This window comes from Bos javanicus, chromosome 4 (genome assembly GCF_032452875.1).
Source record: "Bos javanicus breed banteng chromosome 4, ARS-OSU_banteng_1.0, whole genome shotgun sequence".
Classification (NCBI taxonomy): Eukaryota; Metazoa; Chordata; class Mammalia; order Artiodactyla; family Bovidae; genus Bos; species Bos javanicus.
In genome coordinates, this window is record NC_083871.1 from 94,872,307 (window position 1) to 94,900,221 (window position 27,915).

Genomic DNA, 27,915 nt, shown 5'->3' on the forward strand with positions numbered 1-27,915 from the left:
AGCTAGGAGAGAGTGGGTGTGGAGAACCTGCCCCCCAGAGTGGGCCAAGGGCATGAGGAAGCCCCCGCAGGAGGAAGAGCACAGCATAGGTCAGGCGAGTGAAGAAGTGGGAAGAGGCCAGCGCAGGATGGGCTGCTAGAGGCAGTGGGGCTGTGGAGAAGGGTGAGCAGAGGAGCCCCCGGGTCTGAGGGAGCATCAGAGTCCAGACTGTCAGACTTGGAGGAAAAGGACCCAGTACCAGGCAGACAGCGAGCAAATGGATGTAGGCGACAAGGCACCTGAATGATGGTGTTATGCTGCAATTGCTGTTAATGGTTCAAGAGTGAATTGCCAACTTGATGGTCCCAGAGCTCAGGATGCTTGAGATACGAAGCCCAAGGATGCAAGTGGAGAATGAAAGGAAGAGGGGTTGTATGTACGCGGGCAGAGAGCACCAGAGCGGACGTCCACACTTATGTAAAGCTCGAAGTGGGTGGGAGAGGTCAGTGCAGGAGAGCGGCTGGGGACAGGTGGCTGCTAGGAGGGAGGGGAGGAGGAGGGCGGCAGCAGGCCCAGGGCTCAGTGCAGAGGGAGGCTGGGGGTAGGGAGGGGTGGCAGCCCAGGGCGAGGCTAAAGGTATCAGGAGTGTGGTGAAGGGATGAAGGCAGAGAGTCAGGAAAGGTTCGCCTCGAATGTGTCAGAGGAGCGTGAAACGATCTGAATGGAATCGGAAAGGTTACACAGGGGGGAGCTGGGAGGATAGGAGCTTTGGAGGCTGGACATGTGGACAGACAGTGTGTGACAATGTGTCTGAGGCAGAGACGGCTGAACTGGCTTGAGCAGCGGATGGGAGACTGAGAAGGGCGCACACAGCAGAGGAGACAACTGAGGCCGGCTGGAGGGGTCACAGAGAGTAGCAGAAGTGTTGCTGTGTGTGACCTGGAGAAACCAGGAGAGGTCTAGAAACCGGGCCCAGGATGTGGGAGGTCAGGTGAGCTACCTCGGACAACTGAGAGAGGGTGGTGGAGGAGAGGTCCACCTCTTTCCGATAGGCCAGAGAGTGAGGAACCGCGGGAGACGGCGCCCGGGAGCCAGGAGAGGAGAGGAGGCTTGTTGAGAGGATCCAGGAACACACTGTGCCCAGAGGGACGGCAGGGAGCTAGGAGACAGTGGGTGCGGAGAACCTACCCCTAGGAGTGGGCAAAGGGCATGAGGAAGCCCCTGCAGGACGAAGAGCACAGCACAGGTCAGGCGAGTGAGGAAGTGGGAGAGGTGGGAAGAGGCCAGCACAGGATGGGCTGCTCGAGGCAGTGGCGCAGTGGAGAAGGGTGAGCAGATGAGTCCCCGGGTCTGAGCGAGCATCAGAGTCCAGACTGTCAGACTTGGAGGAAAAGGACCCAGGACCAGGCAGACAGCGAGCAAATGGATGGAGGCGACAAGACACCTGAATGATGGTGTTGTGCTGCAATTGCTGTTAATGGTTCAAGAGTGAATTGCCAACTTGATGGTCCCAGAGCTCAGGATGCTTGAGATACGAAGCCCAAGGATGCAAGTGGAGAATGAAAGGAAGAGGGGTTGTATGTACGCGGGCAGAGAGCACCAGAGCGGACGTCCACACTTATGTAAAGCTCGAAGTGGGTGGGAGAGGTCAGTGCAGGAGAGCGTCTGGGGACAGGTGGCTGCTAGGAGGGAGGGGAGGAGGAGGGCGGCAGCAGGCCCAGGGCTCAGTGCAGAGGGAGGCTGGGGGTAGGGAGGGGTGGCAGCCCAGGGCGAGGCTAAAGGTATCAGGAGTGTGGTGAAGGGATGAAGGCAGAGAGTCAGGAAAGGTTCCCCTCGAATGTGTCAGAGGAGTGTGAAACGATCTGAATGGAATAGGAAAGGTTACACTGGGGGGAGCTGGGAGGATAGGAGCTTTGGAGGCTGGACATGTGGACAGACAGTATGTGACAATGTGTCTGAGGCAGAGATGGCTGAACTGGCTTGAGCAGCGGATGGGAGACTGAGAAGGGCGCACACAGCAGAGGAGACAACGCAGGCCGGCTGGAGGGGTCACAGAGAGTAGCAGAAGTGTTGCTGTGTGTGACCTGGAGAAACCAGGAGAGATCTAGAAACCGGGCCCAGGATGTGGGAGGTCAGGTGAGCTACCTCGGACAACTGTGAGAGGGTGGTGGAGGAGAGGTCCACCTCTGTCCGATAGGCCAGAGAGTGAGGAACCGCGGGAGACGGCGCCCGGGAGCCAGGAGAGGAGAGGAGGCTTGTTGAGAGGATCCAGGAACACACTGTGCCCAGAGGGACGGCAGGGAGCTAGGAGACAGTGGGTGCGGAGAACCTACCCCTAGGAGTGGGCAAAGGGCATGAGGAAGCCCCTGCAGGAGGAAGAGCACAGCACAGGTCAGGCGAGTGAGGAAGTGGGAGAGGTGGGAAGAGGCCAGCACAGGATGGGCTGCTCGAGGCAGTGGTGCAGTGGAGAAGGGTGAGCAGATGAGTCCCCGGGTCTGAGGGAGCATCAGAGTCCAGACTGTCAGACTTGGAGGAAAAGGACCCAGGACCAGGCAGACAGCGAGCAAATGGATGTAGGCGACAAGGCACCTGAATGATGGTGTTGTGCTACAATTGCTGTTAATGGTTCAAGAGTGAATTGCCAACTTGGTGGCCCCAGAGCTGAGGATGCTTGAGATACGAAGCCCAGACATGCAAGTGCAGACTGAAAGGAAGAGGGGTTGTATGTACACGGGCAGAGAGCACCAGAGGGGACGTCCACACTGATGGAAAGGCCGAAGTGGGTGGGAGACGTCAGTGCAGGAGAGCGTCTGGGGAGAGGTGGCTGCTAGGAGGGAGGGGAGGAGGAGGGCGGCAGCAGGCCCAGGGTTCTGTGCAGAGGGAGGCTGGGGTAGGGAGGGGTGGCAGCCCAGGGCGAGGCTAAAGGTATCAGCACTGTGGCGAAGGGATGAAGGCAGAGAGTCAGGAAGGGTTCCCCACGGATGTGTCAGAGGAGTGTGAAACGATCTGAATGGAACAGGAAAGGTTACACTTGGAGGAGCTGGACGGATAGGAGCTTTGGAGGTTGGACATGTGGACGGACAGTGTGTGACACTGTGTCTGAGCCAGAGACGGCTGAACTGGGTTGAGCAGCGGATGGGAGACTGAGAAGGGCGCACACAGCAGAGGAGACAACTGAGGCTGGCTGGAGGGGTCACAGAGAGTAGCGGAAGTGTTGCTGTGTGTGCCCTGGAGAAACCAGGAGAGACCTAGAAACCGGGCCCAGGATGTGGGAGGTAAGGTGAGCTACCTCGGACAACTGAGAGAGGGTGGTGGAGGAGAGGACCACCTATGTCCGATAGGCCAGAGACTGAGTAAACGCAGGAGACGGACCCGGCAGCCAGGAGAGGAGGAGAGGCTTGTTGAGAGGATCCGGGAACACACTGGGCCCAGAGGGACGGCAGGGAGCTAGGAGAGAGTGGGTGTGGAGAACCTGCCCCCCAGAGTGGGCCAAGGGCATGAGGAAGCCCCCGCAGGAGGAAGAGCACAGCATAGGTCAGGCGAGTGAAGAAGTGGGAAGAGGCCAGCGCAGGATGGGCTGCTAGAGGCAGTGGGGCTGTGGAGAAGGGTGAGCAGATGAGCCCCCGGGTCTGAGGGAGCATCAGAGTCCAGACTGTCAGACTTGGAGGAAAAGGACCCAGGACCAGGCAGACAGCGAGCAAATGGATGTAGGCGACAAGGCACCTGAATGATGGTGTTGTGCTGCAATTGCTGTTAATGGTTCAAGAGTGAATTGCCAACTTGATGGTCCCAGAGCTCAGGATGCTTGAGATATGAAGCCCAAGGATGCAAGTGGAGGTTGAAAGGAAGAGGGGTTGTATGTACGCGGGCAGAGAGCACCAGAGCGGACGTCCACACTTATGTAAAGCTCGAAGTGGGTGGGAGAGGTCAGTGCAGGAGAGCGTCTGGGGACAGGTGGCTGCTAGGAGGGAGGGGAGGAGGAGGGCGGCAGCAGGCCCAGGGCTCAGTGCAGAGGGAGGCTGGGGGTAGGGAGGGGTGGCAGCCCAGGGCGAGGCTAAAGGTATCAGGAGTGTGGTGAAGGGATGAAGGCAGAGAGTCAGGAAAGGTTCCCCTCGAATGTGTCAGAGGAGTGTGAAACGATCTGAATGGAATAGGAGAGGTTACACTGGGGGGAGCTGGGAGGATAGGAGCTTTGGAGGCTGGACATGTGGACAGACAGTGTGTGACAATGTGTCTGCGGCAGAGACGGCTGAACTGGCTTGAGCAGCGGATGGGAGACTGAGAAGGGCGCACACAGCAGAGGAGACAACGCAGGCCAGCTGGAGGGGTCACAGAGAGTAGCAGAAGTGTTGCTGTGTGTGACCTGGAGAAACCAGGAGAGATCTAGAAACCGGGCCCAGGATGTGGGAGGTCAGGTGAGCTACCTCGGACAACTGAGAGAGGGTGGTGGAGGAGAGGTCCACCTCTTTCCGATAGGCCAGAGAGTGAGGAACCGCGGGAGACGGCGCCCGGGAGCCAGGAGAGGAGAGGAGGCTTGTTGAGAGGGTCCAGGAACACACAGTGCCCAGAGGGACGGCAGGGAGCTAGGAGACAGTGGGTGCGGAGAACCTACCCCTAGGAGTGGGCAAAGGGCATGAGGAAGCCCCTGCAGGAGGAAGAGCACAGCAGAGGTCAGGCGAGTGAGGAAGTGGGAGAGGTGGGAAGAGGCCAGCACAGGATGGGCTGCTCGAGGCAGTGGTGCAGTGGAGAAGGGTGAGCAGATGAGCCCCCGGGTCTGAGCGAGCATCAGAGTCCAGACTGTCAGACTTGGAGGAAAAGGACCCAGGACCAGGCAGACAGCGAGCAAATGGATGTAGGCGACAAGGCACCTGAATGATGGTGTTGTGCTACAATTGCTGTTAATGGTTCAAGAGTGAATTGCCAACTTGGTGGCCCCAGAGCTGAGGATGCTTGAGATACGAAGCCCAGACATGCAAGTGCAGACTGAAAGGAAGAGGGGTTGTATGTACACGGGCAGAGAGCACCAGAGGGGACGTCCACACTGATGGAAAGGCCGAAGTGGGTGGGAGACGTCAGTGCAGGAGAGCGTCTGGGGAGAGGTGGCTGCTAGGAGGGAGGGGAGGAGGAGGGCGGCAGCAGGCCCAGGGTTCTGTGCAGAGGGAGGATGGGGTAGGGAGGGGTGGCAGCCCAGGGCGAGGCTAAAGGTATCAGCACTGTGGCGAAGGGATGAAGGCAGAGAGTCAGGAAGGGTTCCTCACGGATGTGTCAGAGGAGTGTGAAACGATCTGAATGGAACAGGAAAGGTTACACTTGGAGGAGCTGGACGGATAGGAGCTTTGGAGGTTGGACATGTGGACGGACAGTGTGTGACACTGTGTCTGAGCCAGAGACGGCTGAACTGGGTTGAGCAGCGGATGGGAGACTGAGAAAGGCGCACACAGCAGAGGAGACAACTGAGGCTGGCTGGAGGGGTCACAGAGAGTAGCGGAAGTGTTGCTGTGTGTGCCCTGGAGAAACCAGGAGAGACCTAGAAACCGGGCCCAGGATGTGGGAGGTAAGGTGAGCTACCTCGGACAACTGAGAGAGGGTGGTGGAGGAGAGGACCACCTATGTCCGATAGGCCAGAGACTGAGTAAACGCAGGAGACGGACCCGGCAGCCAGGAGAGGAGGAGAGGCTTGTTGAGAGGATCCGGGAACACACTGGGCCCAGAGGGACGGCAGGGAGCTAGGAGAGAGTGGGTGTGGAGAACCTGCCCCCCAGAGTGGGCCAAGGGCATGAGGAAGCCCCCGCAGGAGGAAGAGCACAGCATAGGTCAGGCGAGTGAAGAAGTGGGAAGAGGCCAGCGCAGGATGGGCTGCTAGAGGCAGTGGGGCTGTGGAGAAGGGTGAGCAGATGAGCCCCCGGGTCTGAGGGAGCATCAGAGTCCAGACTGTCAGACTTGGAGGAAAAGGACCCAGGACCAGGCAGACAGCGAGCAAATGGATGTAGGCGACAAGGCACCTGAATGATGGTGTTGTGTTGGAATTGCTGTTAATGGTTCAAGAGTGAATTGCCAACTTGGTGGCGCCAGAGCTGAGGATGCTTGAGATACGAAGCCCAAGGATGCAAGTGGAGGTTGAAAGGAAGAGGGGTTGTATGTACGCGGGCAGAGAGCACCAGAGCGGACGTCCACACTTATGTAAAGCTCGAAGTGGGTGGGAGAGGTCAGTGCAGGAGAGCGTCTGGGGACAGGTGGCTGCTAGGAGGGAGGGGAGGAGGAGGGCGGCAGCAGGCCCAGGGCTCAGTGCAGAGGGAGGCTGGGGGTAGGGAGGGGTGGCAGCGCAGGGCGAGGCTAAAGGTATCAGGAGTGTGGTGAAGGGATGAAGGCAGAGAGTCAGGAAAGGTTCCCCTCGAATGTGTCAGAGGAGTGTGAAACGATCTGAATGGAATAGGAGAGGTTACACTGGGGGGAGCTGGGAGGATAGGAGCTTTGGAGGCTGGACATGTGGACAGACAGTGTGTGACAATGTGTCTGAGGCAGAGACGGCTGAACTGGCTTGAGCAGCGGATGGGAGACTGAGAAGGGCGCACACAGCAGAGGAGACAACGCAGGCCAGCTGGAAGGGTCACAGAGAGTAGCAGAAGTGTTGCTGTGTGTGACCTGGAGAAACCAGGAGAGATCTAGAAACCGGGCCCAGGATGTGGGAGGTCAGGTGAGCTACCTCGGACAACTGAGAGAGGGTGGTGGAGGAGAGGTCCACCTCTGTCCGATAGGCCAGAGAGTGAGGAACCGCGGGAGACGGCGCCCGGGAGCCAGGAGAGGAGAGGAGGCTTGTTGAGAGGATCCAGGAACACACTGTGCCCAGAGGGACGGCAGGGAGCTAGGAGAGAGTGGGTGCGGAGAACCTACCCCTAGGAGTGGGCAAAGGGCATGAGGAAGACCCTGCAGGAGGAAGAGCACAGCAGAGGTCAGGCGAGTGAGGAAGTGGGAGAGGTGGGAAGAGGCCAGCACAGGATGGGCTGCTCGAGGCAGTGTCCCAGTGGAGAAGGGTGAGCACATGAGCCCCCGGGTCTGAGCGAGCATCAGAGTCCAGACTGTCAGACTTGGAGGAAAAGGACCCAGGACCAGGCAGACAGCGAGCAAATGGATGTAGGGGACAAGGCACCTGAATGATGGTGTTGTGTTGGAATTGCTGTTAATGGTTCAAGAGTGAATTGCCAACTTGGTGGCCCCAGAGCTGAGGATGCTTGAGATACGAAGCCCAGACATGCAAGTGCAGACTGAAAGGAAGAGGGGTTGTATGTACGCGGGCAGAGAGCACCAGAGGGGACGTCCACACTGATGGAAAGGCCGAAGTGTGTGGGAGAGGTCAGTGCAGGAGAGCGTCTGGGGACAGGTGGCTGCTAAGAGGGAGGGGAGGAGGAGGGCGGCAGCAGGCCCAGGGCTCTGTGCAGAGGGAGGCTGCGGGTAGGGAGGGGTGGCAGCCCAGGGCGAGGCTAAAGGTATCAGGAGTGTGGTGAAGGGATGAAGGCAGAGAGTCAGGAAAGGTTCCCCTCGAATGTGTCAGAGGAGTGTGAAACGATCTGAATGGAATAGGAAAGGTTACACTGGGGGGAGCTGGGAGGATAGGAGCTTTGGAGGCTGGACATGTGGACAGACAGTGTGTGACAATGTGTCTGAGCCCGAGACGGCTGAACTGGGTTGAGCAGCGGATGGGAGACTGAGAAGAGCGCACACAGCAGAGGAGACAACTGAGGCTGGCTGGAGGGGTCACAGAGAGTAGCGGAAGTGTTGCTGTGTGTGCCCTGGAGAAACCAGGAGAGACCTAGAAACCGGGCCCAGGATGTGGGAGGCAAGGTGAGCTACCTCGGACAACTGAGAGATGGTGGTGGAGGAGAGGACCACCTATGTCCGATAGGCCAGATACTGAGTAACCGCAGGAGACGGACCCGGCAGCCAGGAGAGGAGGAGAGGCTTGTTGAGAGGATCCGGGAACACACTGGGCCCAGAGGGACGGCAGGGAGCTAGGAGAGAGTGGGTGTGGAGAACCTGCCCCCCAGAGTGGGCCAAGGGCATGAGGAAGCCCCCGCAGGAGGAAGAGCACAGCATAGGTCAGGCGAGTGAAGAAGTGGGAAGAGGCCAGCGCAGGATGGGCTGCTAGAGGCAGTGGGGCTGTGGAGAAGGGTGAGCAGATGAGCCCCCGGGTCTGAGGGAGCATCAGAGTCCAGACTGTCAGACTTGGAGGAAAAGGACCCAGGACCAGGCAGACAGCGAGCAAATGGATGTAGGCGACAAGGCACCTGAATGATGGTGTTATGCTGCAATTGCTGTTAATGGTTCAAGAGTGAATTGCCAACTTGATGGTCCCAGAGCTCAGGATGCTTGAGATACGAAGCCCAAGGATGCAAGTGGAGAATGAAAGGAAGAGGGGTTGTATGTACGCGGGCAGAGAGCACCAGAGCGGACGTCCACACTTATGTAAAGCTCGAAGTGGGTGGGAGAGGTCAGTGCAGGAGAGCGTCTGGGGACAGGTGGCTGCTAGGAGGGAGGGGAGGAGGAGGGCGGCAGCAGGCCCAGGGCTCAGTGCAGAGGGAGGCTGGGGGTAGTGAGGGGTGGCAGCCCAGGGCGAGGCTAAAGGTATCAGGAGTGTGGTGAAGGGATGAAGGCAGAGAGTCAGGAAAGGTTCGCCTCGAATGTGTCAGAGGAGCGTGAAACGATCTGAATGGAATCGGAAAGGTTACACAGGGGGAGCTGGGAGGATAGGAGCTTTGGAGGCTGGACATGTGGACAGACAGTGTGTGACAATGTGTCTGAGGCAGAGACGGCAGAACTGGGTTGAGCAGCGGATGGGAGACTGAGAAGGGCGCACACAGCAGAGGAGACAACGCAGGCCGGCTGGAGGGGTCACAGAGAGTAGCAGAAGTGTTGCTGTGTGTGACCTGGAGAAACCAGGAGAGATCTAGAAACCGGGCCCAGGATGTGGGAGGTCAGGTGAGCTACCTCGGACAACTGAGAGAGGGTGGTGGAGGAGAGGTCCACCTCTTTCCGATAGGCCAGAGAGTGAGGAACCGCGGGAGACGGCGCCCGGGAGCCAGGAGAGGAGAGGAGGCTTGTTGAGAGGATCCAGGAACACACTGTGCCCAGAGGGACGGCAGGGAGCTAGGAGACAGTGGGTGCGGAGAACCTACCCCTAGGAGTGGGCAAAGGGCATGAGGAAGCCCCTGCAGGACAAAGAGCACAGCACAGGTCAGGCGAGTGAGGAAGTGGGAGAGGTGGGAAGAGGCCAGCACAGGATGGGCTGCTCGAGGCAGTGGCGCAGTGGAGAAGGGTGAGCAGATGAGTCCCCGGGTCTGAGCGAGCATCAGAGTCCAGACTGTCAGACTTGGAGGAAAAGGACCCAGGACCAGGCAGACAGCGAGCAAATGGATGTAGGCGACAAGACACCTGAATGATGGTGTTGTGCTGCAATTGCTGTTAATGGTTCAAGAGTGAATTGCCTACTGGGTGGTCCCAGAGCTCAGGATGCTTGAGATACGAAGCCCAAGGATGCAAGTGGAGAATGAAAGGAAGAGGGGTTGTATGTACGCGGGCAGAGAGCACCAGAGCGGACGTCCACACTTATGTAAAGCTCGAAGTGGGTGGGAGAGGTCAGTGCAGGAGAGCGTCTGGGGACAGGTGGCTGCTAGGAGGGAGGGGAGGAGGAGGGCGGCAGCAGGCCCAGGGCTCTGTGCAGAGGGAGGCTGGGGGTAGGGAGGGGTGGCAGCCCAGGGCGAGGCTAAAGGTATCAGGAGTGTGGTGAAGGGATGAAGGCAGAGAGTCAGGAAAGGTTCCCCTCGAATGTGTCAGAGGAGTGTGAAACGATCTGAATGGAATAGGAAAGGTTACACTGGGGGGAGCTGGGAGGATAGGAGCTTTGGAGGCTGGACATGTGGACAGACAGTGTGTGACAATGTGTCTGAGGCAGAGACGGCTGAACTGGCTTGAGCAGCGGATGGGAGACTGAGAAGGGCGCACACAGCAGAGGAGACAACGCAGGCCAGTTGGAGGGGTCACAGAGAGTAGCAGAAGTGTTGCTGTGTGTGACCTGGAGAAACCAGGAGAGATCTAGAAACCGGGCCCAGGATGTGGGAGGTCAGGTGAGCTACCTCGGACAACTGAGAGAGGGTGGTGGAGGAGAGGTCCACCTCTGTCCGATAGGCCAGAGAGTGAGGAACCGCGGGAGACGGCGCCCGGGAGCCAGGAGAGGAGAGGAGGCTTGTTGAGAGGGTCCAGGAACACACTGTGCCCAGAGGGACGGCAGGGAGCTAGGAGACAGTGGGTGCGGAGAACCTACCCCTAGGAGTGGGCAAAGGGCATGAGGAAGCCCCTGCAGGAGGAAGAGCACAGCAGAGGTCAGGCGAGTGAGGAAGTGGGAGAGGTGGGAAGAGGCCAGCACAGGATGGGCTGCTCGAGGCAGTGGTGCAGTGGAGAAGGGTGAGCAGATGAGCCCCCGGGTCTGAGGGAGCATCAGAGTCCAGACTGTCAGACTTGGAGGAAAAGGACCCAGGACCAGGCAGACAGCGAGCAAATGGATGTAGGCGACAAGGCACCTGAATGATGGTGTTGTGCTACAATTGCTGTTAATGGTTCAAGAGTGAATTGCCAACTTGGTGGCCCCAGAGCTGAGGATGCTTGAGATACGAAGCCCAGACATGCAAGTGCAGACTGAAAGGAAGAGGGGTTGTATGTACACGGGCAGAGAGCACCAGAGGGGACGTCCACACTGATGGAAAGGCCGAAGTGGGTGGGAGACGTCAGTGCAGGAGAGCGTCTGGGGAGAGGTGGCTGCTAGGAGGGAGGGGAGGAGGAGGGCGGCAGCAGGCCCAGGGCTCTGTGCAGAGGGAGGCTGGGGTAGGGAGGGGTGGCAGCCCAGGGCGAGGCTAAAGGTATCAGCACTGTGGCGAAGGGATGAAGGCAGAGAGTCAGGAAGGGTTCCCCACGGATGTGTCAGAGGAGTGTGAAACGATCTGAATGGAACAGGAAAGGTTACACTTGGAGGAGCTGGACGGATAGGAGCTTTGGAGGTTGGACATGTGGACGGACAGTGTGTGACACTGTGTCTGAGCCAGAGACGGCTGAACTGGGTTGAGCAGCGGATGGGAGACTGAGAAGGGCGCACACAGCAGAGGAGACAACTGAGGCTGGCTGGAGGGGTCACAGAGAGTAGCGGAAGTGTTGCTGTGTGTGCCCTGGAGAAACCAGGAGAGACCTAGAAACCGGGCCCAGGATGTGGGAGGTAAGGTGAGCTACCTCGGACAACTGAGAGAGGGTGGTGGAGGAGAGGACCACCTATGTCCGATAGGCCAGAGAGTGAGTAACGGCAGGAGAGGGACCCGGCAGCCAGGAGAGGAGGAGAGGCTTGTTGAGAGGATCCGGGAACACACTGGGCCCAGAGGGACGGCAGGGAGCTAGGAGAGAGTGGGTGTGGAGAACCTGCCCCCCAGAGTGGGCCAAGGGCATGAGGAAGCCCCCGCAGGAGGAAGAGCACAGCATAGGTCAGGCGAGTGAAGAAGTGGGAAGAGGCCAGCGCAGGATGGGCTGCTAGAGGCAGTGGGGCTGTGGAGAAGGGTGAGCAGATGAGCCCCCGGGTCTGAGGGAGCATCAGAGTCCAGACTGTCAGACTTGGAGGAAAAGGACCCAGGACCAGGCAGACAGCGAGCAAATGGATGTAGGCGACAAGGCACCTGAATGATGGTGTTGTGCTGCAATTGCTGTTAATGGTTCAAGAGTGAATTGCCAACTTGATGGTCCCAGAGCTCAGGATGCTTGAGATATGAAGCCCAAGGATGCAAGTGGAGGTTGAAAGGAAGAGGGGTTGTATGTACGCGGGCAGAGAGCACCAGAGCGGACGTCCACACTTATGTAAAGCTCGAAGTGGGTGGGAGAGGTCAGTGCAGGAGAGCGTCTGGGGACAGGTGGCTGCTAGGAGGGAGGGGAGGAGGAGGGCGGCAGCAGGCCCAGGGCTCAGTGCAGAGGGAGGCTGGGGGTAGGGAGGGGTGGCAGCCCAGGGCGAGGCTAAAGGTATCAGGAGTGTGGTGAAGGGATGAAGGCAGAGAGTCAGGAAAGGTTCCCCTCGAATGTGTCAGAGGAGTGTGAAACGATCTGAATGGAATAGGAGAGGTTACACTGGGGGGAGCTGGGAGGATAGGAGCTTTGGAGGCTGGACATGTGGACAGACAGTGTGTGACAATGTGTCTGAGGCAGAGACGGCTGAACTGGCTTGAGCAGCGGATGGGAGACTGAGAAGGGCGCACACAGCAGAGGAGACAACGCAGGCCAGCTGGAAGGGTCACAGAGAGTAGCAGAAGTGTTGCTGTGTGTGACCTGGAGAAACCAGGAGAGATCTAGAAACCGGGCCCAGGATGTGGGAGGTCAGGTGAGCTACCTCGGACAACTGAGAGAGGGTGGTGGAGGAGAGGTCCACCTCTGTCCGATAGGCCAGAGAGTGAGGAACCGCGGGAGACGGCGCCCGGGAGCCAGGAGAGGAGAGGAGGCTTGTTGAGAGGATCCAGGAACACACTGTGCCCAGAGGGACGGCAGGGAGCTAGGAGAGAGTGGGTGCGGAGAACCTACCCCTAGGAGTGGGCAAAGGGCATGAGGAAGACCCTGCAGGAGGAAGAGCACAGCAGAGGTCAGGCGAGTGAGGAAGTGGGAGAGGTGGGAAGAGGCCAGCACAGGATGGGCTGCTCGAGGCAGTGTCCCAGTGGAGAAGGGTGAGCAGATGAGCCCCCGGGTCTGAGCGAGCATCAGAGTCCAGACTGTCAGACTTGGAGGAAAAGGACCCAGGACCAGGCAGACAGCGAGCAAATGGATGTAGGGCACAAGGCACCTGAATGATGGTGTTGTGTTGGAATTGCTGTTAATGGTTCAAGAGTGAATTGCCAACTTGGTGGCCCCAGAGCTGAGGATGCTTGAGATACGAAGCCCAGACATGCAAGTGCAGACTGAAAGGAAGAGGGGTTGTATGTACGCGGGCAGAGAGCACCAGAGGGGACGTCCACACTGATGGAAAGGCCGAAGTGTGTGGGAGAGGTCAGTGCAGGAGAGCGTCTGGGGACAGGTGGCTGCTAAGAGGGAGGGGAGGAGGAGGGCGGCAGCAGGCCCAGGGCTCTGTGCAGAGGGAGGCTGCGGGTAGGGAGGGGTGGCAGCCCAGGGCGAGGCTAAAGGTATCAGGAGTGTGGTGAAGGGATGAAGGCAGAGAGTCAGGAAAGGTTCCCCTCGAATGTGTCAGAGGAGTGTGAAACGATCTGAATGGAATAGGAAAGGTTACACTGGGGGGAGCTGGGAGGATAGGAGCTTTGGAGGCTGGACATGTGGACAGACAGTGTGTGACAATGTGTCTGAGCCCGAGACGGCTGAACTGGGTTGAGCAGCGGATGGGAGACTGAGAAGAGCGCACACAGCAGAGGAGACAACTGAGGCTGGCTGGAGGGGTCACAGAGAGTAGCGGAAGTGTTGCTGTGTGTGCCCTGGAGAAACCAGGAGAGACCTAGAAACCGGGCCCAGGATGTGGGAGGCAAGGTGAGCTACCTCGGACAACTGAGAGATGGTGGTGGAGGAGAGGACCACCTATGTCCGATAGGCCAGATACTGAGTAACCGCAGGAGACGGACCCGGCAGCCAGGAGAGGAGGAGAGGCTTGTTGAGAGGATCCGGGAACACACTGGGCCCAGAGGGACGGCAGGGAGCTAGGAGAGAGTGGGTGTGGAGAACCTGCCCCCCAGAGTGGGCCAAGGGCATGAGGAAGCCCCCGCAGGAGGAAGAGCACAGCATAGGTCAGGCGAGTGAAGAAGTGGGAAGAGGCCAGCGCAGGATGGGCTGCTAGAGGCAGTGGGGCTGTGGAGAAGGGTGAGCAGATGAGCCCCCGGGTCTGAGGGAGCATCAGAGTCCAGACTGTCAGACTTGGAGGAAAAGGACCCAGGACCAGGCAGACAGCGAGCAAATGGATGTAGGCGACAAGGCACCTGAATGATGGTGTTATGCTGCAATTGCTGTTAATGGTTCAAGAGTGAATTGCCAACTTGATGGTCCCAGAGCTCAGGATGCTTGAGATACGAAGCCCAAGGATGCAAGTGGAGAATGAAAGGAAGAGGGGTTGTATGTACGCGGGCAGAGAGCACCAGAGCGGACGTCCACACTTATGTAAAGCTCGAAGTGGGTGGGAGAGGTCAGTGCAGGAGAGCGTCTGGGGACAGGTGGCTGCTAGGAGGGAGGGGAGGAGGAGGGCGGCAGCAGGCCCAGGGCTCAGTGCAGAGGGAGGCTGGGGGTAGTGAGGGGTGGCAGCCCAGGGCGAGGCTAAAGGTATCAGGAGTGTGGTGAAGGGATGAAGGCAGAGAGTCAGGAAAGGTTCGCCTCGAATGTGTCAGAGGAGCGTGAAACGATCTGAATGGAATCGGAAAGGTTACACAGGGGGAGCTGGGAGGATAGGAGCTTTGGAGGCTGGACATGTGGACAGACAGTGTGTGACAATGTGTCTGAGGCAGAGACGGCAGAACTGGGTTGAGCAGCGGATGGGAGACTGAGAAGGGCGCACACAGCAGAGGAGACAACGCAGGCCGGCTGGAGGGGTCACAGAGAGTAGCAGAAGTGTTGCTGTGTGTGACCTGGAGAAACCAGGAGAGATCTAGAAACCGGGCCCAGGATGTGGGAGGTCAGGTGAGCTACCTCGGACAACTGAGAGAGGGTGGTGGAGGAGAGGTCCACCTCTTTCCGATAGGCCAGAGAGTGAGGAACCGCGGGAGACGGCGCCCGGGAGCCAGGAGAGGAGAGGAGGCTTGTTGAGAGGATCCAGGAACACACTGTGCCCAGAGGGACGGCAGGGAGCTAGGAGACAGTGGGTGCGGAGAACCTACCCCTAGGAGTGGGCAAAGGGCATGAGGAAGCCCCTGCAGGACAAAGAGCACAGCACAGGTCAGGCGAGTGAGGAAGTGGGAGAGGTGGGAAGAGGCCAGCACAGGATGGGCTGCTCGAGGCAGTGGCGCAGTGGAGAAGGGTGAGCAGATGAGTCCCCGGGTCTGAGCGAGCATCAGAGTCCAGACTGTCAGACTTGGAGGAAAAGGACCCAGGACCAGGCAGACAGCGAGCAAATGGATGTAGGCGACAAGACACCTGAATGATGGTGTTGTGCTGCAATTGCTGTTAATGGTTCAAGAGTGAATTGCCTACTGGGTGGTCCCAGAGCTCAGGATGCTTGAGATACGAAGCCCAAGGATGCAAGTGGAGAATGAAAGGAAGAGGGGTTGTATGTACGCGGGCAGAGAGCACCAGAGCGGACGTCCACACTTATGTAAAGCTCGAAGTGGGTGGGAGAGGTCAGTGCAGGAGAGCGTCTGGGGACAGGTGGCTGCTAGGAGGGAGGGGAGGAGGAGGGCGGCAGCAGGCCCAGGGCTCTGTGCAGAGGGAGGCTGGGGGTAGGGAGGGGTGGCAGCCCAGGGCGAGGCTAAAGGTATCAGGAGTGTGGTGAAGGGATGAAGGCAGAGAGTCAGGAAAGGTTCCCCTCGAATGTGTCAGAGGAGTGTGAAACGATCTGAATGGAATAGGAAAGGTTACACTGGGGGGAGCTGGGAGGATAGGAGCTTTGGAGGCTGGACATGTGGACAGACAGTGTGTGACAATGTGTCTGAGGCAGAGACGGCTGAACTGGCTTGAGCAGCGGATGGGAGACTGAGAAGGGCGCACACAGCAGAGGAGACAACGCAGGCCAGTTGGAGGGGTCACAGAGAGTAGCAGAAGTGTTGCTGTGTGTGACCTGGAGAAACCAGGAGAGATCTAGAAACCGGGCCCAGGATGTGGGAGGTCAGGTGAGCTACCTCGGACAACTGAGAGAGGGTGGTGGAGGAGAGGTCCACCTCTGTCCGATAGGCCAGAGAGTGAGGAACCGCGGGAGACGGCGCCCGGGAGCCAGGAGAGGAGAGGAGGCTTGTTGAGAGGGTCCAGGAACACACTGTGCCCAGAGGGACGGCAGGGAGCTAGGAGACAGTGGGTGCGGAGAACCTACCCCTAGGAGTGGGCAAAGGGCATGAGGAAGCCCCTGCAGGAGGAAGAGCACAGCAGAGGTCAGGCGAGTGAGGAAGTGGGAGAGGTGGGAAGAGGCCAGCACAGGATGGGCTGCTCGAGGCAGTGGTGCAGTGGAGAAGGGTGAGCAGATGAGCCCCCGGGTCTGAGGGAGCATCAGAGTCCAGACTGTCAGACTTGGAGGAAAAGGACCCAGGACCAGGCAGACAGCGAGCAAATGGATGTAGGCGACAAGGCACCTGAATGATGGTGTTGTGCTACAATTGCTGTTAATGGTTCAAGAGTGAATTGCCAACTTGGTGGCCCCAGAGCTGAGGATGCTTGAGATACGAAGCCCAGACATGCAAGTGCAGACTGAAAGGAAGAGGGGTTGTATGTACACGGGCAGAGAGCACCAGAGGGGACGTCCACACTGATGGAAAGGCCGAAGTGGGTGGGAGACGTCAGTGCAGGAGAGCGTCTGGGGAGAGGTGGCTGCTAGGAGGGAGGGGAGGAGGAGGGCGGCAGCAGGCCCAGGGCTCTGTGCAGAGGGAGGCTGGGGTAGGGAGGGGTGGCAGCCCAGGGCGAGGCTAAAGGTATCAGCACTGTGGCGAAGGGATGAAGGCAGAGAGTCAGGAAGGGTTCCCCACGGATGTGTCAGAGGAGTGTGAAACGATCTGAATGGAACAGGAAAGGTTACACTTGGAGGAGCTGGACGGATAGGAGCTTTGGAGGTTGGACATGTGGACGGACAGTGTGTGACACTGTGTCTGAGCCAGAGACGGCTGAACTGGGTTGAGCAGCGGATGGGAGACTGAGAAGGGCGCACACAGCAGAGGAGACAACTGAGGCTGGCTGGAGGGGTCACAGAGAGTAGCGGAAGTGTTGCTGTGTGTGCTCTGGAGAAACCAGGAGAGACCTAGAAACCGGGCCCAGGATGTGGGAGGTAAGGTGAGCTACCTCGGACAACTGAGAGAGGGTGGTGGAGGAGAGGACCACCTATGTCCGATAGGCCAGAGAGTGAGTAACCGCAGGAGACGGACCCGGCAGCCAGGAGAGGAGGAGAGGCTTGTTGAGAGGATCCGGGAACACACTGGGCCCAGAGGGACGGCAGGGAGCTAGGAGAGAGTGGGTGTGGAGAACCTGCCCCCCAGAGTGGGCCAAGGGCATGAGGAAGCCCCCGCAGGAGGAAGAGCACAGCATAGGTCAGGCGAGTGAAGAAGTGGGAAGAGGCCAGCGCAGGATGGGCTGCTAGAGGCAGTGGGGCTGTGGAGAAGGGTGAGCAGATGAGCCCCCGGGTCTGAGGGAGCATCAGAGTCCAGACTGTCAGACTTGGAGGAAAAGGACCCAGGACCAGGCAGACAGCGAGCAAATGGATGTAGGCGACAAGGCACCTGAATGATGGTGTTGTGCTGCAATTGCTGTTAATGGTTCAAGAGTGAATTGCCAACTTGATGGTCCCAGAGCTCAGGATGCTTGAGATATGAAGCCCAAGGATGCAAGTGGAGGTTGAAAGGAAGAGGGGTTGTATGTACGCGGGCAGAGAGCACCAGAGCGGACGTCCACACTTATGTAAAGCTCGAAGTGGGTGGGAGAGGTCAGTGCAGGAGAGCGTCTGGGGACAGGTGGCTGCTAGGAGGGAGGGGAGGAGGAGGGCGGCAGCAGGCCCAGGGCTCAGTGCAGAGGGAGGCTGGGGGTAGGGAGGGGTGGCAGCCCAGGGCGAGGCTAAAGGTATCAGGAGTGTGGTGAAGGGATGAAGGCAGAGAGTCAGGAAAGGTTCCCCTCGAATGTGTCAGAGGAGTGTGAAACGATCTGAATGGAATAGGAGAGGTTACACTGGGGGGAGCTGGGAGGATAGGAGCTTTGGAGGCTGGACATGTGGACAGACAGTGTGTGACAATGTGTCTGAGGCAGAGACGGCTGAACTGGCTTGAGCAGCGGATGGGAGACTGAGAAGGGCGCACACAGCAGAGGAGACAACGCAGGCCAGCTGGAAGGGTCACAGAGAGTAGCAGAAGTGTTGCTGTGTGTGACCTGGAGAAACCAGGAGAGATCTAGAAACCGGGCCCAGGATGTGGGAGGTCAGGTGAGCTACCTCGGACAACTGAGAGAGGGTGGTGGAGGAGAGGTCCACCTCTGTCCGATAGGCCAGAGAGTGAGGAACCGCGGGAGACGGCGCCCGGGAGCCAGGAGAGGAGAGGAGGCTTGTTGAGAGGATCCAGGAACACACTGTGCCCAGAGGGACGGCAGGGAGCTAGGAGAGAGTGGGTGCGGAGAACCTACCCCTAGGAGTGGGCAAAGGGCATGAGGAAGCCCCTGCAGGAGGAAGAGCACAGCAGAGGTCAGGCGAGTGAGGAAGTGGGAGAGGTGGGAAGAGGCCAGCACAGGATGGGCTGCTCGAGGCAGTGTCCCAGTGGAGAAGGGTGAGCAGATGAGCCCCCGGGTCTGAGGGAGCATCAGAGTCCAGACTGTCAGACTTGGAGGAAAAGGACCCAGGACCAGGCAGACAGCGAGCAAATGGATGTAGGGGACAAGGCACCTGAATGATGGTGTTGTGTTGGAATTGCTGTTAATGGTTCAAGAGTGAATTGCCAACTTGGTGGCCCCAGAGCTGAGGATGCTTGAGATACGAAGCCCAGACATGCAAGTGCAGACTGAAAGGAAGAGGGGTTGTATGTACGCGGGCAGAGAGCACCAGAGGGGACGTCCACACTGATGGAAAGGCCGAAGTGTGTGGGAGAGGTCAGTGCAGGAGAGCGTCTGGGGACAGGTGGCTGCTAAGAGGGAGGGGAGGAGGAGGGCGGCAGCAGGCCCAGGGCTCTGTGCAGAGGGAGGCTGCGGGTAGGGAGGGGTGGCAGCCCAGGGCGAGGCTAAAGGTATCAGGAGTGTGGTGAAGGGATGAAGGCAGAGAGTCAGGAAAGGTTCCCCTCGAATGTGTCAGAGGAGTGTGAAACGATCTGAATGGAATAGGAAAGGTTACACTGGGGGGAGCTGGGAGGATAGGAGCTTTGGAGGCTGGACATGTGGACAGACAGTGTGTGACAATGTGTCTGAGCCCGAGACGGCTGAACTGGGTTGAGCAGCGGATGGGAGACTGAGAAGAGCGCACACAGCAGAGGAGACAACTGAGGCTGGCTGGAGGGGTCACAGAGAGTAGCGGAAGTGTTGCTGTGTGTGCCCTGGAGAAACCAGGAGAGACCTAGAAACCGGGCCCAGGATGTGGGAGGCAAGGTGAGCTACCTCGGACAACTGAGAGATGGTGGTGGAGGAGAGGACCATCTATGTCCGATAGGCCAGAGACTGAGTAACCGCAGGAGACGGACCCGGCAGCCAGGAGAGGAGGAGAGGCTTGTTGAGAGGATCCGGGAACACACTGGGCCCAGAGGGACGGCAGGGAGCTAGGAGAGAGTGGGTGTGGAGAACCTGCCCCCCAGAGTGGGCCAAGGGCATGAGGAAGCCCCCGCAGGAGGAAGAGCACAGCATAGGTCAGGCGAGTGAAGAAGTGGGAAGAGGCCAGCGCAGGATGGGCTGCTAGAGGCAGTGGGGCTGTGGAGAAGGGTGAGCAGATGAGCCCCCGGGTCTGAGGGAGCATCAGAGTCCAGACTGTCAGACTTGGAGGAAAAGGACCCAGGACCAGGCAGACAGCGAGCAAATGGATGTAGGCGACAAGGCACCTGAATGATGGTGTTATGCTGCAATTGCTGTTAATGGTTCAAGAGTGAATTGCCAACTTGATGGTCCCAGAGCTCAGGATGCTTGAGATACGAAGCCCAAGGATGCAAGTGGAGAATGAAAGGAAGAGGGGTTGTATGTACGCGGGCAGAGAGCACCAGAGCGGACGTCCACACTTATGTAAAGCTCGAAGTGGGTGGGAGAGGTCAGTGCAGGAGAGCGTCTGGGGACAGGTGGCTGCTAGGAGGGAGGGGAGGAGGAGGGCGGCAGCAGGCCCAGGGCTCAGTGCAGAGGGAGGCTGGGGGTAGTGAGGGGTGGCAGCCCAGGGCGAGGCTAAAGGTATCAGGAGTGTGGTGAAGGGATGAAGGCAGAGAGTCAGGAAAGGTTCGCCTCGAATGTGTCAGAGGAGCGTGAAACGATCTGAATGGAATCGGAAAGGTTACACAGGGGGGAGCTGGGAGGATAGGAGCTTTGGAGGCTGGACATGTGGACAGACAGTGTGTGACAATGTGTCTGAGGCAGAGACGGCTGTACTGGGTTGAGCAGCGGATGGGAGACTGAGAAGGGCGCACACAGCAGAGGAGACAACGCAGGCCGGCTGGAGGGGTCACAGAGAGTAGCAGAAGTGTTGCTGTGTGTGACCTGGAGAAACCAGGAGAGATCTAGAAACCGGGCCCAGGATGTGGGAGGTCAGGTGAGCTACCTCGGACAACTGAGAGAGGGTGGTGGAGGAGAGGTCCACCTCTTTCCGATAGGCCAGAGAGTGAGGAACCGCGGGAGACGGCGCCCGGGAGCCAGGAGAGGAGAGGAGGCTTGTTGAGAGGATCCAGGAACACACTGTGCCCAGAGGGACGGCAGGGAGCTAGGAGACAGTGGGTGCGGAGAACCTACCCCTAGGAGTGGGCAAAGGGCATGAGGAAGCCCCTGCAGGACAAAGAGCACAGCACAGGTCAGGCGAGTGAGGAAGTGGGAGAGGTGGGAAGAGGCCAGCACAGGATGGGCTGCTCGAGGCAGTGGGGCTGTGGAGAAGGGTGAGCAGATGAGCCCCCGGGTCTGAGGGAGCATCAGAGTCCAGACTGTCAGACTTGGAGGAAAAGGACCCAGGACCAGGCAGACAGCGAGCAAATGGATGTAGGCGACAAGGCACCTGAATGATGGTGTTATGCTGCAATTGCTGTTAATGGTTCAAGAGTGAATTGCCAACTTGATGGTCCCAGAGCTCAGGATGCTTGAGATACGAAGCCCAAGGATGCAAGTGGAGAATGAAAGGAAGAGGGGTTGTATGTACGCGGGCAGAGAGCACCAGAGCGGACGTCCACACTTATGTAAAGCTCGAAGTGGGTGGGAGAGGTCAGTGCAGGAGAGCGTCTGGGGACAGGTGGCTGCTAGGAGGGAGGGGAGGAGGAGGGCGGCAGCAGGCCCAGGGCTCTGTGCAGAGGGAGGCTGGGGGTAGGGAGGGGTGGCAGCCCAGGGCGAGGCTAAAGGTATCAGGAGTGTGGTGAAGGGATGAAGGCAGAGAGTCAGGAAAGGTTCCCCTCGAAAGTGTCAGAGGAGTGTGAAACGATCTGAATGGAATAGGAAAGGTTACACTGGGGGGAGCTGGGAGGATAGGAGCTTTGGAGGCTGGACATGTGGACAGACAGTGTGTGACAATGTGTCTGAGGCAGAGACGGCTGAACTGGCTTGAGCAGCGGATGGGAGACTGAGAAGGGCGCACACAGCAGAGGAGACAACGCAGGCCAGCTGGAGGGGTCACAGAGAGTAGCAGAAGTGTTGCTGTGTGTGACCTGGAGAAACCAGGAGAGATCTAGAAACCGGGCCCAGGATGTGGGAGGTCAGGTGAGCTACCTCGGACAACTGAGAGAGGGTGGTGGAGGAGAGGTCCACCTCTGTCCGATAGGCCAGAGAGTGAGGAACCGCGGGAGACGGCGCCCGGGAGCCAGGAGAGGAGAGGAGGCTTGTTGAGAGGATCCAGGAACACACTGTGCCCAGAGGGACGGCAGGGAGCTAGGAGACAGTGGGTGCGGAGAACCTACCCCTAGGAGTGGGCAAAGGGCATGAGGAAGCCCCTGCAGGAGGAAGAGCACAGCAGAGGTCAGGCGAGTGAGGAAGTGGCAGAGGTGGGAAGAGGCCAGCACAGGATGGGCTGCTCGAGGCAGTGTCCCAGTGGAGAACGGTGAGCAGATGAGCCCCCGGGTCTGAGGGAGCATCAGAGTCCAGACTGTCAGACTTGGAGGAAAAGGACCCAGGACCAGGCAGACAGCGAGCAAATGGATGTAGGGGACAAGGCACCTGAATGATGGTGTTGTGTTGGAATTGCTGTTAATGGTTCAAGAGTGAATTGCCAACTTGGTGGCCCCAGAGCTGAGGATGCTTGAGATACAAAGCCCAGACATGCAAGTGCAGACTGAAAGGAAGAGGGGTTGTATGTACGCGGGCAGAGAGCACCAGAGGGGACGTCCACACTGATGGAAAGGCCGAAGTGTGTGGGAGAGGTCAGTGCAGGAGAGCGTCTGGGGACAGGTGGCTGCTAAGAGGGAGGGGAGGAGGAGGGCGGCAGCAGGCCCAGGGCTCTGTGCAGAGGGAGGCTGCGGGTAGGGAGGGGTGGCAGCCCAGGGCGAGGCTAAAGGTATCAGGAGTGTGGTGAAGGGATGAAGGCAGAGAGTCAGGAAAGGTTCCCCTCGAATGTGTCAGAGGAATGTGAAACGATCTGAATGGAATAGGAAAGGTTACACTGGGGGGAGCTGGGAGGATAGGAGCTTTGGAGGCTGGACATGTGGACAGACAGTGTGTGACAATGTGTCTGAGCCCGAGACGGCTGAACTGGGTTGAGCAGCGGATGGGAGACTGAGAAGAGCGCACACAGCAGAGGAGACAACTGAGGCTGGCTGGAGGGGTCACAGAGAGTAGCGGAAGTGTTGCTGTGTGTGCCCTGGAGAAACCAGGAGAGACCTAGAAACCGGGCCCAGGATGTGGGAGGCAAGGTGAGCTACCTCGGACAACTGAGAGATGGTGGTGGAGGAGAGGACCACCTATGTCCGATAGGCCAGAGACTGAGTAACCGCAGGAGACGGACCCGGCAGCCAGGAGAGGAGGAGAGGCTTGTTGAGAGGATCCGGGAACACACTGGGCCCAGAGGGACGGCAGGGAGCTAGGAGAGAGTGGGTGTGGAGAACCTGCCCCCCAGAGTGGGCCAAGGGCATGAGGAAGCCCCCGCAGGAGGAAGAGCACAGCATAGGTCAGGCGAGTGAAGAAGTGGGAAGAGGCCAGCGCAGGATGGGCTGCTAGAGGCAGTGGGGCTGTGGAGAAGGGTGAGCAGATGAGCCCCCGGGTCTGAGGGAGCATCAGAGTCCAGACTGTCAGACTTGGAGGAAAAGGACCCAGGACCAGGCAGACAGCGAGCAAATGGATGTAGGCGACAAGGCACCTGAATGATGGTGTTATGCTGCAATTGCTGTTAATGGTTCAAGAGTGAATTGCCAACTTGATGGTCCCAGAGCTCAGGATGCTTGAGATACGAAGCCCAAGGATGCAAGTGGAGAATGAAAGGAAGAGGGGTTGTATGTACGCGGGCAGAGAGCACCAGAGCGGACGTCCACACTTATGTAAAGCTCGAAGTGGGTGGGAGAGGTCAGTGCAGGAGAGCGTCTGGGGACAGGTGGCTGCTAGGAGGGAGGGGAGGAGGAGGGCGGCAGCAGGCCCAGGGCTCTGTGCAGAGGGAGGCTGGGGGTAGTGAGGGGTGGCAGCCCAGGGCGAGGCTAAAGGTATCAGGAGTGTGGTGAAGGGATGAAGGCAGAGAGTCAGGAAAGGTTCGCCTCGAATGTGTCAGAGGAGCGTGAAACGATCTGAATGGAATCGGAAAGGTTACACAGGGGGGAGCTGGGAGGATAGGAGCTTTGGAGGCTGGACATGTGGACAGACAGTGTGTGACAATGTGTCTGAGGCAGAGACGGCTGAACTGGGTTGAGCAGCGGATGGGAGACTGAGAAGGGCGCACACAGCAGAGGAGACAACGCAGGCCGGCTGGAGGGGTCACAGAGAGTAGCAGAAGTGTTGCTGTGTGTGACCTGGAGAAACCAGGAGAGATCTAGAAACCGGGCCCAGGATGTGGGAGGTCAGGTGAGCTACCTCGGACAACTGAGAGAGGGTGGTGGAGGAGAGGTCCACCTCTTTCCGATAGGCCAGAGAGTGAGGAACCGCGGGAGACGGCGCCCGGGAGCCAGGAGAGGAGAGGAGGCTTGTTGAGAGGATCCAGGAACACACTGTGCCCAGAGGGACGGCAGGGAGCTAGGAGACAGTGGGTGCGGAGAACCTACCCCTAGGAGTGGGCAAAGGGCATGAGGAAGCCCCTGCAGGACAAAGAGCACAGCACAGGTCAGGCGAGTGAGGAAGTGGGAGAGGTGGGAAGAGGCCAGCACAGGATGGGCTGCTCGAGGCAGTGGCGCAGTGGAGAAGGGTGAGCAGATGAGTCCCCGGGTCTGAGCGAGCATCAGAGTCCAGACTGTCAGACTTGGAGGAAAAGGACCCAGGACCAGGCAGACAGCGAGCAAATGGATGTAGGCGACAAGACACCTGAATGATGGTGTTGTGCTGCAATTGCTGTTAATGGTTCAAGAGTGAATTGCCAACTTGATGGTCCCAGAGCTCAGGATGCTTGAGATACGAAGCCCAAGGATGCAAGTGGAGAATGAAAGGAAGAGGGGTTGTATGTACGCGGGCAGAGAGCACCAGAGCGGACGTCCACACTTATGTAAAGCTCGAAGTGGGTGGGAGAGGTCAGTGCAGGAGAGCGTCTGGGGACAGGTGGCTGCTAGGAGGGAGGGGAGGAGGAGGGCGGCAGCAGGCCCAGGGCTCTGTGCAGAGGGAGGCTGGGGGTAGGGAGGGGTGGCAGCCCAGGGCGAGGCTAAAGGTATCAGGAGTGTGGTGAAGGGATGAAGGCAGAGAGTCAGGAAAGGTTCCCCTCGAATGTGTCAGAGGAGTGTGAAACGATCTGAATGGAATAGGAAAGGTTACACTGGGGGGAGCTGGGAGGATAGGAGCTTTGGAGGCTGGACATGTGGACAGACAGTGTGTGACAATGTGTCTGAGGCAGAGATGGCTGAACTGGCTTGAGCAGCGGATGGGAGACTGAGAAGGGCGCACACAGCAGAGGAGACAACGCAGGCCGGCTGGAGGGGTCACAGAGAGTAGCAGAAGTGTTGCTGTGTGTGACCTGGAGAAACCAGGAGAGATCTAGAAACCGGGCCCAGGATGTGGGAGGTCAGGTGAGCTACCTCGGACAACTGAGAGAGGGTGGTGGAGGAGAGGTCCACCTCTGTCCGATAGGCCAGAGAGTGAGGAACCGCGGGAGACGGCGCCCGGGAGCCAGGAGAGGAGAGGAGGCTTGTTGTGAGGATCCAGGAACACACTGTGCCCAGAGGGACGGCAGCGAGTTAGGAGACAGTGGGTGCGGAGAACCTACCCCTAGGAGTGGGCAAAGGGCATGAGGAAGCCCCTGCAGGAGGAAGAGCACAGCACAGGTCAGGCGAGTGAGGAAGTGGGAGAGGCGGGAAGAGGCCAGCACAGGATGGGCTGCTCGAGGCAGTGGTGCAGTGGAGAAGGGTGAGCAGATGAGCCCCCGGGTCTGAGGGAGCATCAGAGTCCAGACTGTCAGACTTGGAGTAAAAGGACCCAGGACCAGGCAGACAGCGAGCAAATGGATGTAGGCGACAAGGCACCTGAATGATGGTGTTGTGCTACAATTGCTGTTAATGGTTCAAGAGTGAATTGCCAACTTGGTGGCCCCAGAGCTGAGGATGCTTGAGATACGAAGCCCAGACATGCAAGTGCAGACTGAAAGGAAGAGGGGTTGTATGTACGCGGGCAGAGAGCACCAGAGGGGACGTCCACACTGATGGAAAGGCCGAAGTGGGTGGGAGACGTCAGTGCAGGAGAGCGTCTGGGGAGAGGTGGCTGCTAGGAGGGAGGGGAGGAGGAGGGCGGCAGCAGGCCCAGGGCTCTGTGCAGAGGGAGGCTGGGGTAGGGAGGGGTGGCAGCCCAGGGCGAGGCTAAAGGTATCAGCACTGTGGCGAAGGGATGAAGGCAGAGAGTCAGGAAGGGTTCCCCACGGATATGTCAGAGGAGTGTGAAAGGATGTGAATGGAACAGGAAGGTTACACTTGGAGGAGCTGGACGGATAGGAGCTTTGGAGGTTGGACATGTGGACGGACAGTGTGTGACACTGTGTCTGAGCCAGAGACGGCTGAACTGGGTTGAGCAGCGGATGGGAGACTGAGAAGGGCGCACACAGCAGAGGAGACAACTGAGGCTGGCTGGAGGGGTCACAGAGAGTAGCGGAAGTGTTGCTGTGTGTGCCCTGGAGAAACCAGGAGAGACCTAGAAACCGGGCCCAGGATGTGGGAGGTAAGGTGAGCTACCTCGGACAACTGAGAGAGGGTGGTGGAGGAGAGGACCACCTATGTCCGATAGGCCAGAGAGTGAGTAACCGCAGGAGACGGACCCGGCAGCCAGGAGAGGAGGAGAGGCTTGTTGAGAGGATCCGGGAACACACTGGGCCCAGAGGGACGGCAGGGAGCTAGGAGAGAGTGGGTGTGGAGAACCTGCCCCCCAGAGTGGGCCAAGGGCATGAGGAAGCCCCCGCAGGAGGAAGAGCACAGCATAGGTCAGGCGAGTGAAGAAGTGGGAAGAGGCCAGCGCAGGATGGGCTGCTAGAGGCAGTGGGGCTGTGGAGAAGGGTGAGCAGATGAGCCCCCGGGTCTGAGGGAGCATCAGAGTCCAGACTGTCAGACTTGGAGGAAAAGGACCCAGGACCAGGCAGACAGCGAGCAAATGGATGTAGGCGACAAGGCACCTGAATGATGGTGTTGTGCTGCAATTGCTGTTAATGGTTCAAGAGTGAATTGCCAACTTGATGGTCCCAGAGCTCAGGATGCTTGAGATATGAAGCCCAAGGATGCAAGTGGAGGTTGAAAGGAAGAGGGGTTGTATGTACGCGGGCAGAGAGCACCAGAGCGGACGTCCACACTTATGTAAAGCTCGAAGTGGGTGGGAGAGGTCAGTGCAGGAGAGCGTCTGGGGACAGGTGGCTGCTAGGAGGGAGGGGAGGAGGAGGGCGGCAGCAGGCCCAGGGCTCAGTGCAGAGGGAGGCTGGGGTAGGGAGGGGTGGCAGCTCAGGGCGAGGCTAAAGGTATCAGGAGTGTGGTGAAGGGATGAAGGCTGAGAGTCAGGAAAGTTTCTCCTCGAATGTGTCAGAGGATTGTGAAACGATCTGAATGGAATAGGAAAGGTTACACTGGGGGGAGCTGGGAGGATAGGAGCTTTGGAAGCTGGACATGTGGACAGACAGTGTGTGACAATGTGTCTGAGGCAGAGACGGCTGAACTGGCTTGAGCAGCGGATGGGAGACTGAGAAGGGCGCACACAGCAGAGGAGACAACGCAGGCCGGCTGGAGGGGTCACAGAGAATAGCAGAAGTGTTGCTGTGTGTGACCTGGAGAAACCAGGAGAGATCTAGAAACCGGGCCAGGATGTGGGAGGTCAGGTGAGCTACCTCGGACAACTGAGAGAGGGGGGTGGAGGAGAGGTCCACCTCTGTCCGATAGGCCAGAGAGTGAAGAACTGCGGGAGACGGCGCCCGGGAGCCAGGAGAGGAGAGGAGGCTTGTTGAGAGGATCCCGGAACACACTGTGCCCAGAGGGACGGCAGCGAGCTAGGAGACAGTGGGTGCGGAGAACCTACCCCTAGGAGTGGGCAAAGGGCATGAGGAAGCCCCTGCAGGAGGAAGAGCACAGCAGAGGTCAGGCGAGTGAGGAAGTGGGAGAGGTGGGAAGAGGCCAGCACAGGATGGGCTGCTCGAGGCAGTGGCGCAGTGGAGAAGGGTGAGCAGATGAGCCCCCGGGTCTGAGCGAGCATCAGAGTCCAGACTGTCAGACTTGGAGGAAAAGGACCCAGGACCAGGCAGACAGCGAGCAAATGGATGTAGGCGACAAGGCACCTGAATGATGGTGTTGTGTTGGAATTGCTGTTAATGGTTCAAGAGTGAATTGCCAACTTGGTGGCGCCAGAGCTGAGGATGCTTGAGATACGAAGCCCAGACATGCAAGTGCAGACTGAAAGGAAGAGGGGTTGTATGTACGCGGGCAGAGAGCACCAGAGGGGACGTCCACACTGATGGAAAGGCCGAAGTCGGTGGGAGAGGTCAGTGTAGGAGAGCGTCTGGGGACAGGTGGCTGCTAGGAGGGAGGGGAGGAG

At 58.8% G+C, this 27,915-nt stretch overlaps 1 protein-coding gene and 3 long non-coding RNA genes across 5 annotated transcripts in view; 3 read left to right on the plus strand and 1 right to left on the minus strand.

The window, feature by feature from the left end:
- The window catches only part of COPG2 (COPI coat complex subunit gamma 2), a 188,818-nt gene that overhangs the window by 34,026 nt on the left and 126,877 nt on the right, over nucleotides 1–27,915 (minus strand). The gene's annotated exons all lie outside the window — the stretch shown is intronic.
- Nucleotides 2,852–4,128, plus strand: LOC133246422 (uncharacterized). The gene is made up of 2 exons (XR_009736030.1): nucleotides 2,852–2,904; nucleotides 4,040–4,128. It is a non-coding gene; the product is annotated as an uncharacterized LOC133246422 (long non-coding RNA).
- Nucleotides 10,821–12,110, plus strand: LOC133246423 (uncharacterized). Its single transcript, XR_009736031.1, has 2 exons — nucleotides 10,821–10,886; nucleotides 12,022–12,110. It is a non-coding gene; the product is annotated as an uncharacterized LOC133246423 (long non-coding RNA).
- Nucleotides 15,171–17,813, plus strand: LOC133246424 (uncharacterized). Its single transcript, XR_009736032.1, has 2 exons — nucleotides 15,171–16,589; nucleotides 17,725–17,813. It is a non-coding gene; the product is annotated as an uncharacterized LOC133246424 (long non-coding RNA).